Genomic DNA, 11,114 nt, shown 5'->3' with positions numbered 1-11,114 from the left:
TGGCACCATCCAGGCAATCCAGGCATTGGCTTAACTACTACTACAAGGTTCTACAAAACATAATCAAACTTGCACAAGCGCAGTTACTGCTTACAACAATATGCATAATATAATTGAATCCTACTCGATTTGTTCAACATTAACAATTTTGGCCATCACTTATGACAAGGGTGACCGTGCTGTTCGACTCGGGGTTGTTCTGCTGAACAGCTCTGGGGAGAACTGGAAGGTTCTTTTCCTTCCCCCCCCTCGCCTTGTGAGGTAAACCGTGGGGAGCCAGTGGTTTCTGCAGCCCCTGAACTGTTGGCAGCCAGCGGATCTTTCACCCGTTTCTCTTGCAGGACATGTTCCCTGTGGCCTCATCTGCCACCCCGACAGGGAGCACATCCTGTACCCCCTGGGCTGTACGGTGGTGATTCAGCACCTGGACACTAAGAAACAGAGTTTCTTGCACGGCCACGCCGATAACGTTTCCTGCGTTGTCGTGTCCGGGGATGGGATGTACGTCGCTTCAGGACAAGTCACCTGCATTGGATTCAAGGTGGGTAATGCTCTGATTTTAACCGCTTAGTATTGACCAGAGAAATTGGAGTTGGCTTGCCAGTGGTGGGAACACCTTTCGTTTATTTTTTCTTTGGTTGGAAAATAAATATCTGCAATGGGAAGATGTTGAAGGGAATGGGAAATTGTAGTTACTCCATTGCTGGATGTGCCTTTATGTTTTTGTAAAACATGAAGCAGTCTCCCTAGGATTGAGGGATTTTTAGTTCCAGTCCTTTTTATCCAAAGTGTTGTGGGCGTGTGGCAGCCAAAATCTCATTAGACATTAATTAATAAATGCTGGTTTATTTCAAGTGAGACCTGAGTTCCAGAGCTGCTTAGGACTTTCAAAAGCCCTTGACAGGTACCTACCTGCATTTTCAGACCTCTGAAGTTCTTTTCGTTTTATTTTTGCCTGTTTGAAAGACCTCAAGACACTTGGAAGGGATCAGGTTTTAGTGCTTTCAGTATTTTAAAACCTAAGTCAAATGCTCAGTGTCTCAGGTAAATGTAGGTGCTGAAATGAAGCAGAGCTACTCAAGTGCTCAGCTGGAATAATGCTTCTTACAGCACCCAGTCTGAAGCCTCTTTGTGTCAGGGGTGCCCAGGGCTGCAGAGAAGCTTGGGCTGGGCTCCTTCTGACAACTTTCCTGCCAGAGAACGTTGTTCTCCCTGATCCTGCGAGTTACAGCTCATGCTCTGCCATCCCCCCCTTCTGCTTTGCCCCGCAGGCAGACGTCATCCTCTGGGATTTCCCAAAGCAGGAGTTACTTGCTCGGCTCTCGCTGCACGAGGGCAAAGTCGAGGGACTCTCGTTCTCGCCCAGAGGCATTTATCTTGTGTCCCTGGGAGGCCAGGACGACGGCAGGTAAGGATTTCCGCTTCTTGGCACAAGATTTTTGACAAGAATCAGATTCTATGGGCGGCCTGAGACGTTTTTCCAGGGAGGGTGGTGAGAGCCTGTCCCGGGTTGGCCAGAGAGGTGGTGGCTGAACCATCCCTGGAGACATCCCAGGCCAGGCTGGACGGGGCTCTGAGCACCCTGAGCTGCTGAAGATGTCCCTGCTCATGGCAGGGGGGCACTGGGGAGCTAGGAAGGTCCCTTCAACCCAAAAGACCTCCCGCACCCACCGGCACCTCCCGCACCCACCGGCACCTCCCGCACCCACCGGCACCTCCCGCACCCACCGCTCCCCCTGCCCCGCACATCCCACCTGCACCCTGTGCCCCCCACACTCACTGGGACCCCCTGCTGCTCCCAGCACCCCCAGCTCCCAGCACCCTCTCCTGTGCCACGTCCTCCCCATGGGCCTTGCTCTGCCCTGCCAAATGCCTCCAGCCCCGCTGTCCCTCCAGCCCCACTGCCGGCACCCACCTCCTGCCTTCAGCTGAGCTCTGACCTCCCTTGGGTGGGCGAACTCACTGTCCCGGCCACCCTCACGGAGCCCAAGAGTGAGCGCCGTGCTGGTCTTGGTGGCGCCACCAGGGGATGGTGCCACCAGGGGATGGCGCCACCAGGGGATGGCGCCACCAGGGGATGGCGCCACCAGGGGATGGCGCCACCAGGGGATGGCGCCACCAGGGGATGGTGCCACCAGGGGATGGCGCCATGGGAGCCCAACCCCGTGGCCTCAGGCCCTGTGGCTGAGTGCATGTCACATCCCTGCAGGGCACAGGCCAGTGTGCTGCGGACCTGCATCCATTTTAGGGACAAGGACAGGACAGCACTTTGATCCTGGCGTGGCAGCCCCCTGTGCTCAGGGACACACGCCTGTGGGGTGACATTTCCCCAGGGACTTGCTGCTGCAATTAAACTGCTGCTGCCATGAAACTTTGCAAAGCGCTCAGAGGAGCTGCTGAGGGGCTGGACCTGCCCTGGTCAGGGTTTCTGGCGCTGCTGGGGGAGCTCATTGCCTTTAATTTCCCTGTAGCAAAGTCCCCAGCTCTTGCAGCACTGCGCACAGGATTTCCATGCCCTCTGCTCCCAAACACGCAGGTTCCTTGGGCACAGAGAGGCAAACAAACCCGACCAAACAGAGAAAAACACCCCAAACTTGCAGCCTTTGCTTTGAATTTCCTCCCTTCGGGTGGTTTTCTGCATCTGCCATGAACTGCCACCTGATTTTAATTTTATTTAATCTGTCTAAACAAGATGTTAAAAATCAGAAGCGAGTGCGTGGCTCATGTTGTTTGAAGGCCATCGGGGGTGGCCTTGCTCCCTCTGCTGCCAGGAGAGCGGGGCTGGGACAGGCGAGGTGGTGGCCAGAGGGGTCTTGGCTCTGGGGGGTCCCGGGGGTGCTGGAGCTCTGAGCCCTGCCCTGACGTGCTGGTTTGTGCTTTCTCTGTTGGCTCTGAGCAGCTGCTGCCAGCCCAGGCTTGGAGACAGGTCCTTGGGGAGCCCAAGCTCTGCCTTTTGGGGAGCTCCATGGGGAGATGGGGGCAGAATGCTCTGGGGAACCCTGTCAGCAGCTGGGGACGCCCTGAGGGGCTGGGGGGAAGGAGAGGGGAGAAGGAGGGGGCAGCCTCGGGGAGGGGGAGCTGGCAGGGCTTTGGGTGGAGGGGCAGAGCTTGGCAGGGCAGGCAGCACCCCAGCACTGTGTGGCAGAATGCAAACCCCCCTCCCTCCTTCAGTACGGCACATCTCCCCCTTTTCTCTGCTACTTGAGGCTAACAGCTTCTTTTGTTTGGCCCGGAGCACCCTGGCTCCTGGGCCATTGGGAGAGGGGAGTGCCGAGCCGCTGGGCGCCAGCGGCCAGGGTAAGGCTTCAGGGGCACCCGCAGCCAGTGTGGGGGGTGCAGAGAAGCTTCTAGAGTGCCTACAGTCAGATCTGATCAGATAAAAACGGGACGCTCGTCGAGACCCGGCCCCATTTTGTGTGGGGGTCTCTCGGAGTACGAGCTCAGCCACTGCCGCCAGGAGAGCCCCCTCCCTGGGATGGAGACTCCGCTTGCCTCGCCGCTGTTCTAGTTGAATTGAGTGTTGTGGGCTGGGCTGTGTTTCTGATTCTGTAGACCATATCCAGGATTCCTACCTTATCGTAAAAGCTCTGCGAGTTGTATACGAGCTCATATTGTAGAGAACTGAAAATTAGTCCTGTTAGTTCTCAGTAAGTTCTTATCTTATCTTGAAAGTGCTGAGAAGGTACATTTGCTATCATCCAAGAATTTGTATAATTTTACACGAAGTGCGCATGTGCTGTGATGAAAGGTGGAAAGTACACTAGTGATGAAGACTACTTACTTCATCCTGAAGACCCCCTGACCGACCACCAGAGGACACTGCGCATGCTTAGAGTAGTTCCAAGGTGTTGCAACTGATATTGTGAAATAATTGTGTAACCTAATGAATATGCAATATACACGTTGTAACTTCAATGAATTTGTATGTAACCAAATTGTATAAAATGGTGAAGTTTGAATCAGTGGTCGGAACCAGCTTTGGGTGCGAGCCCCTGGTTTCCCAGCGCTGAAATAAAGCACCGCATAGAACTACGCCCGTGGTTCTGTGTCCTGAATGCTGACACCGCCACGGGTGTAAGTAAAACTTCTCGCAGGATTGCGAGTATATTTATACTTTCCGTGCACATATGCACGTAGAACTTTCCGCGCTCCATTTGAGCGCGTATAAATTGACCCTCGCCGAATCGCGGGTGTATTTTCCTCCCGTGCACATATGCACGAGTAACTTTCCGTGCGCATTTGCACGCGTACTTTATCTCTTTAAAACAATCCCGCACCGTGTTAGGCAAGTGTGTACTTCTCCGGGACTCAGGGCCAGCTCCGGCATTTGTTTTGAGTGAAGCCCCGTGTGTGCACGCTGTGCACCGCCTGATTGGTTGTATCAGTTGCTGCCCCTCAAATAATTTTCCTCAGCTGATATCCGAACCTTTATTTAAGTCACTTTGGAGTGCTAAAACCCTGTTCCTCGCCGGTTTAATGAAAGTTGTTTTGGACTCTGTTGTCCCTTAAATGAAGCTGCGAGGACTCTCCGTGACACACCGCCCTTGGGGGGCTGGTGGGAACCCCCTGGCACGTGGCTCCATCAGGGACATGTCTGGTCCACTCCCCGGTCTCAGCTGCTCCGCTTCAGTTGGAGAGTGCAGAGTGCCAGCTCTGCTGGGCTGAGCATCCCCGGTTTTGGGATGCAGGAGGTTTGCTCAGGGGCTTTCCTCCTGCCTGTGCAGGCAGGGCAGGCAGGGCTGGCAGCTCCCCTGCCCACGGGCCACACTTTTGCTTGGCTGTATGAACAGCCCTTGTCTCTTGTAGGGCCTTGGGTGGCTGGGCTGGCACCGCCGGCATCGCCTGGCTGGGGAAACTGAGCGCCCATCAACTCGAGCTGCCCGGTGCTTTCCTGCGACTGCAAAGCGCTGCGACACGGCGGCTGTGGGCACCCCGGGGCGGGGCACGACGCTGCTGCGTCCCCCCAGTTCTGGATCCCCCGACCCAGAGCAAAGCGCTCCCCTCCTCCGGCTGCCGACAGCCAGCCCGGCTTCTTGCACAGCCCCCTGGCTCCCCCCTCACCCCGTCCCCCCAGTTAGTGCCAGGGGGTGCTTCTGAAGCCCATGGACACCTCAGCCCCAGCCGGGGTGCAGGATGGGCCTCTGCTGGCTCTGCCCTGGTGCCCACTGGTTTGCTCCCCGTGCTCCCTCTGGGGACCCTGGATACCACTGGATCCACCTGGGCACCCCAAAGCGCCTTTTTAGCACTTATTTTTCTCCTGGAAAAGCAAACACAGGGGGCTTTCTGCCATCCTGCCCCAGGGACCCCCACTCAGACCACAGCGGCGCTTGGTTGCCCATCGCCATTTATTGCAGCCGCTGCCTGCTCAGCGCCCGGGGCGGTGGGACCGGGGCCGGGACCCCCGTCCTGCCCGGCTGTCAGGGGGTTGTTTCGCTGCGGGGGGGCTGGATGGGCGGCAGCAGCTTCGGTGCCTGGGTGAGGCGTCCGGGAGATGAGGCTGGTCGGCGCTTCAGCACGGCTAACAGCAGCGGGGAGGCGGTGCCTGGGGGCGAGGGGCAGGGTCAGCCACAGACACCCACCAACAGGGTCCTGCCCCCACCCTGAAGCACACAGGCTGTTGTCCCACACTGCCCAGCACCACCCCACATGTCCCCCCAGCTCCCTCCAGCTCCACCACAGGGACCGGCTGCCCCAGCAGCCAGTGCTGCCCCCACAGCCCAGCCCAGAGCCCAGACCCCCGTCCAACCCTGCCCAGCTGTGGGCACAGACCCGTCCCCCCAGACAGCGGGGTGTCCTCTGCCCCCCGGTGCCCTGACAGGGCCATACTTTTCTGGCTCCTCGAGGTCGAGGTCTCTGGGGTGGCCGTTGGTGTTGTGGGCAGCTGAGAGCCCCCCATCATGGAGAGCTGCTCGTCCTGCCGCTTCCCATCAGTGCCGTCCTGGCCCGACAGCTGCATCGCGTCCTTCTGGGAAGGGGAGAGCGTGTGACCCAAACACGGGGCCCCGTTCCGCATCCCCCAGCAACCCTCCCCCAGCCAGCTCTCCCTGGGGAAACTGAGGCACAGATCCCCCCGCAGGCTCAGCATCCCCCTCCCCACCTCTGTCATCCCTACCTTGTTGGGGCGGCGGGCGCTGGATGGGGACGGCCGTGGGGTGCTGGGCGGTTGGGGCTGGAAGCGCGGGGGTGTGACGGTGTGTGGGCCCCCGCAGCTCCGCGGAACAGTGGGGTATCTGCACTCGCCCGTCCGCTCCCTGTGGGACAGGACATGGGGGTGCTCAGGGCCCGGCAGGTGGCACCCCATGTGTCACTCGACGCCAGGGAGGGGTCGGGGGGTGCTCCCTGTTCGAGGGGCAGTTACTCACGGTCCAGGCGCCAACATGTTGAGGGGCCGGTCACAGGACAGGCAATGGAAACCGGGCAGCAGCTGCCTGGAGGGGGGAGAAAAGGGCTGGGGAGCTCCTGGGGGGCACAGCCCCACCTGCACACCAGCCACAAAAAGCCTCTGCACCCACCCCCCAAGACTGGTTGAGGAGGGCTCCTCCCACACGTGCCCCTCATTGTGCCGCCTCTATCGCTGCGAAGCTGCAGCTGGCAGGAGCACAAGGCACAGCCACTTGCTCAGCATCCCCAGGGGCGCTGCCCACATGGCTCCCACGCCAGGTACCACACCGGCACGAGCCGGGACAGCCAGCAGGAACAGGGCCAGCACTGCCAAAGCCGCCACTGTCCCCATGGCACTCACTTCCTAATCCCAGCGGCACTGTCACGCTCTGCCTGCAGCGCCTGCTCCTGGAGCTGCCCGCTGAGGCTCTTCCACCGCTCCTCCTGCTGCTTCCGGAACGCCCCCAGCTCCCGGCGGTCCAGCTGTGGACGGGTGACACCCTCAGCCAGCTACCCCAGGATGGGACATGGCGGTCCCCGGGGGCACAGCCGGGAGGGGGGACCCTCGCAAGGATGCTGCCTTAGGCTGCCAGGCCCCAAGGTGCCAGTGCTGCGTGGAGGGGACGAGCCCTCACCTTGCAGTCCATCTGTCTCTGCAGCTCTTTCTGGAACTGGAGCCAGCCGTTCTCCTGGCCCGTCACCCGGCTCGTCACCTCCTCCATCATCTTGGTCAGCCGCTCCACGCACGCCTCAAGCTGGCTGCGACTGACTTTGTCAGCCAGGGCGGCTTTGTCTGCTTTCTAGCAACAGGGAAAGGCAGGAGAGCGGTGGGGACAGGATGCAGAGACAACAGGAGAGGGGAAGTGGCTACGTGGTCCTGTTCACCCCATCACCCCCGTGGCGTTGGTCCCACCAGCCGAAGGGACTCGGGGTCACAGAGGGACCTGGCAAGGGACCTGCAGCCGGGCTAGAAATCCTCCCTCCCCCTGGCTGGTTCTGCCAGCCGGCACCCAAGGGACAAGGGGTGTTTGTCACCCTGCCCGGGACACCCTTGACTGGCACCGGGGCCCCTTGAGCCCGTACCTCATCGATTCCCAGCACCAGCAGCTCCTCCTTGTCTGCTTGCTTCTTCTCCAGCCTCCCCAGGGCCTGGGACAGAGCCTTCCAAGGCAGACAGCAGCCCGTGATGCCACGGCAGGGTCGGAGCTGCCCCCGGCCAGCCGAGCACCCCCTGCCTCCCCACCCCATCAGAAACCTCCAGGAAAGGCATGGGGAAGCTGTGCAGGGCTGCGAGCAGGGTGGCAGGGGGACAGACCCCTTGGGGTCCCAGCCTGGGCTCTGCCTGCGCGTTACAGCCACCCACCTTGACGTCATTCTGCTCCTGCTGGCGATCCTGCTGCAGGTTTGCAAGGTCCGAGCTCAACTTCTCGTAGCCTTTTTGGAGCTGCACGATGCTGGTCTGGAGGCACTTGAGCTGCTCGTCCTGCTGCAGGGACTAAGAGGACAAGGCGGTGCTGAGCAAGAGGGTGGCTGCCCCACGGGGGCTGACCCAGGGTATTTTGGCTGATGGCCACGGGCCCTCAGTGCAAGCAGGACATTTGCTCCAAGGCTTTAATTCCCTTCCGTGCTGCTGACTCCGACAAGCCAATTAGGGGGGCAGCGAGGGGCTCCCCCACGTTAGAGCAAAGCAGAAATGCCTGGGGGGTCCTGGCAGCTCAAGCCCCCTACACCGCATCTCCTTACCTGTCTCCTCCACTTTGGATAACTGTCCACCTTGCCGCCCGCCTTCTGGGCCAGGGACTCCACCTGCTCCTCGAGCTTCTCGCAGCGCTGGAGGAGCTTCCCCAGCAGCACCCTGGTGTCCGGGCTGCAGAAGTGGCACCCTGCGTGCTCGTGTCCCCCGCTCTGCACCGTCGCCCTCGGCTCGTCCACCTGCTGGCAGGGGAGGAGGAATCAGCTCTGAGCCGGGCTGGGTGCCGCCCACAAGCCCAGGTGCCGTGGAGGCTCCATGGCCCCATCCAGCCAGGGGACGTGGCCGGGACCCCGCCAGGACTCCCCCCGAGCCAGCGGGTGCTGGGAGCGCTGCCCCCGGGCCTCACCTCTGCCTGCAGCTGCTGCGCTGTCTCCATCACCAACTTATTCACGTACTTGGCCGCAAACTGCTCCAGCTCGGCCTGGGTCGGCTCCGGCTGCTTCCCCAGCTCCTTCCGCTCTGCCTTGACCTTCTGTCCCTTGGGCCTGGCCAGCGAGATGGGGGCAGGGGCAGGCTTAGCCTTCGTGGGGGTGTCCCTCGGCCCCCAAACTGGGATGATCCCAGACCCCGGGATCCCTCGCAGCCCTGCGGGGTAGGAAACCCTCTCCCATCCTTTTACCGCGGCTGTCGGGTCATCTGGCCGCTGCCGCCTGCTTTTCTGCCGGCTCCAGCCCCCCTCGTCTTTCTGGGAGCATCCTCCACCTTGCTGATCTGGGAACGGCAGTGGGGGCGGTGAGGGCACAGCCCCCTGTGTCATTCCGGCACGGGGACCCTTCGGCTGCCCCCTCCCTGCCCAAACTGGCATCCCCGCAGCCCCTCGGGGACTGCTGCCGGCTCACCTTCTCCTCCTCCCCGTGCAGGGCCCTGGCCATGTCTTGTAGGAAGGACACCTGGCACCTGAGGTCGGCCAGGATGCTGGTGATGCTCTCCCGGCCTAGAGGGACATGGTGCAAGGGGATGTGCTGTCGGTGAGGGGGTCTCTGAGCATGACGAGCCCCTGACCCAGGGTGACCCCACGCCAAACAACCCCCGCCAGTCCTCCCGTGCTCTCACCTCCCTTCGGGAAGAGCCGGCGCAAGTTCTCAAGATCCGCATGTTCTGCTTTGGTAGATTTAAGCTGCTCCACCTGCTCTTTCAGACCAGTGCAGAGGTGGCCGAGCTGCCCAACCTGGGAGAGAACCTCCCGCATCTCCGACTCGTAGCTGGAGGTGCTGGTGGAGCCCCAGGGCTTGGCCGGCTCTTGGGCATCCCCTGGGATGGTGGCTTGGGAGCTGGAGGACCCAGGCTGCACCCCAGGGGTGCTGGTGTGGGTCCCAGGGGATCCTGGCTGCATCCCCGAGGTGCTGGCCTGGGCATCAAGGGCCCCTGGCTGTGTCCCCAGGCAGGTCCTGGCCTGGGTGCCCCGTGATCCTGGTTCCAGCCCCGAGGTGCTGGCCTGGGTGCCCCGGGATCCTGCCTGCATCCCCGGGGTGGTGGCGCCGGCACCAATAGACCTCGTGTGATCAGAGGGAGCGCCTGACAACTTCACAGGGGTCGCTGGTTCCCCCTGTGTCCCTGCTCGCATCCCCGGGGAGCCAGACCCTGCAGTCCCCTTGCCGGTCTCCATCCCAGGCCGTGTCCCACGTCCCTTCGGCCCCAGTGCTGAGCTCTTCCTGGCCTGGCTGTCCATGGCCACCTGGGTGGGCTCAGCAGGGGCAGACTGGCCCCCACCGCCCTCCTGGGAAGAAGAGGCAAAGGGCAGCAGGTTTAGTGGCAGCTGGGCAGCCGTGAGGACAGACCCCAGAACCCCCCGCCATGTCCCCAGTCCCTGTCCCCAAACCACCATCTCACAGGGCCAAACTCGTGTTGAACATGAGAGCCCAAATGCAAAGGGATCACGGGGTCAGCCCAGCCATGGAGCTGGGGGGATGGGACACCCAGGGATGGGACCCGCAGCATCACTGCCCAGCACCCCAACCCACAGGCTGTGCCCCGAGGCAGGAGGGCTGGTGTCCCCGAGGGAGCGGGGGACGCAGCCGCCTCCTGTCCCTGCGCAGCCCGGCAGCATCCTGGGGCTTCCCCTGGAGCTGGGCGAGGAGAGGGACACCCGTTCAGATGTGGGAGCGGGATTTAAAGAGTATCCCCAAATGAACTGGGGCAGGAGACAGAGGGACGCTGGGCAGGGCTGTGCCTGGGGGCCGTGGCTGAATTGCACGGGCAGAGCTTTATCTCCCCTCCTTCCCCTCCCCTGGATCTGTTTTGAGGGCTCTCTAGTTCAAAAGTGCCTTAGCAACTCCTGGGACACCCTTCCCACTCTTCCCTCCTGCTGCCCTTCACGCTGCTGACACCGATGGCCGTGGGGCACGGGCACAGTGTGACAGGGCAGCAGGAGCGGGGAGGGACGAGGGCCCAGCTCCCTCCCGGGGCACCAGGGGATGCTCACCAGGCCAAGCTTCTCCTGGATCTCCTGGATGTCCTCGGCCAGGCCGGAATGCGCCTCCTGCAGGGCATGCATGTCCTCTGCCAGGCCGACATGCGCCTCCTTCATCTCCTGGATGTCCTGGGACATTCCAGAATGCGCCTTCTGCATGGCCTCCTGCATCTCCCGCATGTCCTGTGCCATTCCAGAATGCGCCTTCTGCATGGCCTCTTGCATCTCCCGCATGTCCTGTGCCATTCCAGAATGCGCCTTCTGCATGGCCTCTTGCATCTCCCGCATGTCCTGTGCCATTCCAGAATGCGCCTTCTGCATGGCCTCCTGCATCTCCCGCATGTCCTCTGCCATGCCAGAGTGCGCCTTCTGCATGGCCCGCACGTCCTCTGCCAGGCCGCACTGCGCCTCCTTAAACTTGTTGATCTCCTCCCACAGGTGCTGGAGCGAAGCCCTTTTCTGGGAGAGCGGGTGGGGGGTGAGCCCAGGGGAGGGTCCCTGGGGACCTGGACCCGCTGTGCTCTGCTGCGGGAGCTCGGGCTTAACCCAGCCCTTGGGCTGAGGGCGGCA

General features: G+C 61.4%; 1 long non-coding RNA gene across 1 annotated transcript; it reads right to left on the bottom strand.

The window, feature by feature from the left end:
* Positions 1 to 5,327: 5,327 nt before the first annotated feature.
* Positions 5,328 to 5,970, bottom strand: LOC135577664 (uncharacterized). Its single transcript, XR_010469334.1, has 2 exons — positions 5,827 to 5,970; positions 5,328 to 5,542 (listed from the first exon to the last, which is right to left on the bottom strand). It is a non-coding gene; the product is annotated as an uncharacterized LOC135577664 (long non-coding RNA).
* Between the last annotated feature and the right edge of the window lie 5,144 nt (positions 5,971 to 11,114).

This window comes from Columba livia, unplaced genomic scaffold (genome assembly GCF_036013475.1).
Source record: "Columba livia isolate bColLiv1 breed racing homer unplaced genomic scaffold, bColLiv1.pat.W.v2 Scaffold_133, whole genome shotgun sequence".
NCBI lineage: Eukaryota > Metazoa > Chordata > Aves > Columbiformes > Columbidae > Columba > Columba livia.
The sequence above is the reverse complement of the archived record's forward strand: the minus strand, read 5'-3'. Positions and strand labels throughout refer to the sequence as shown.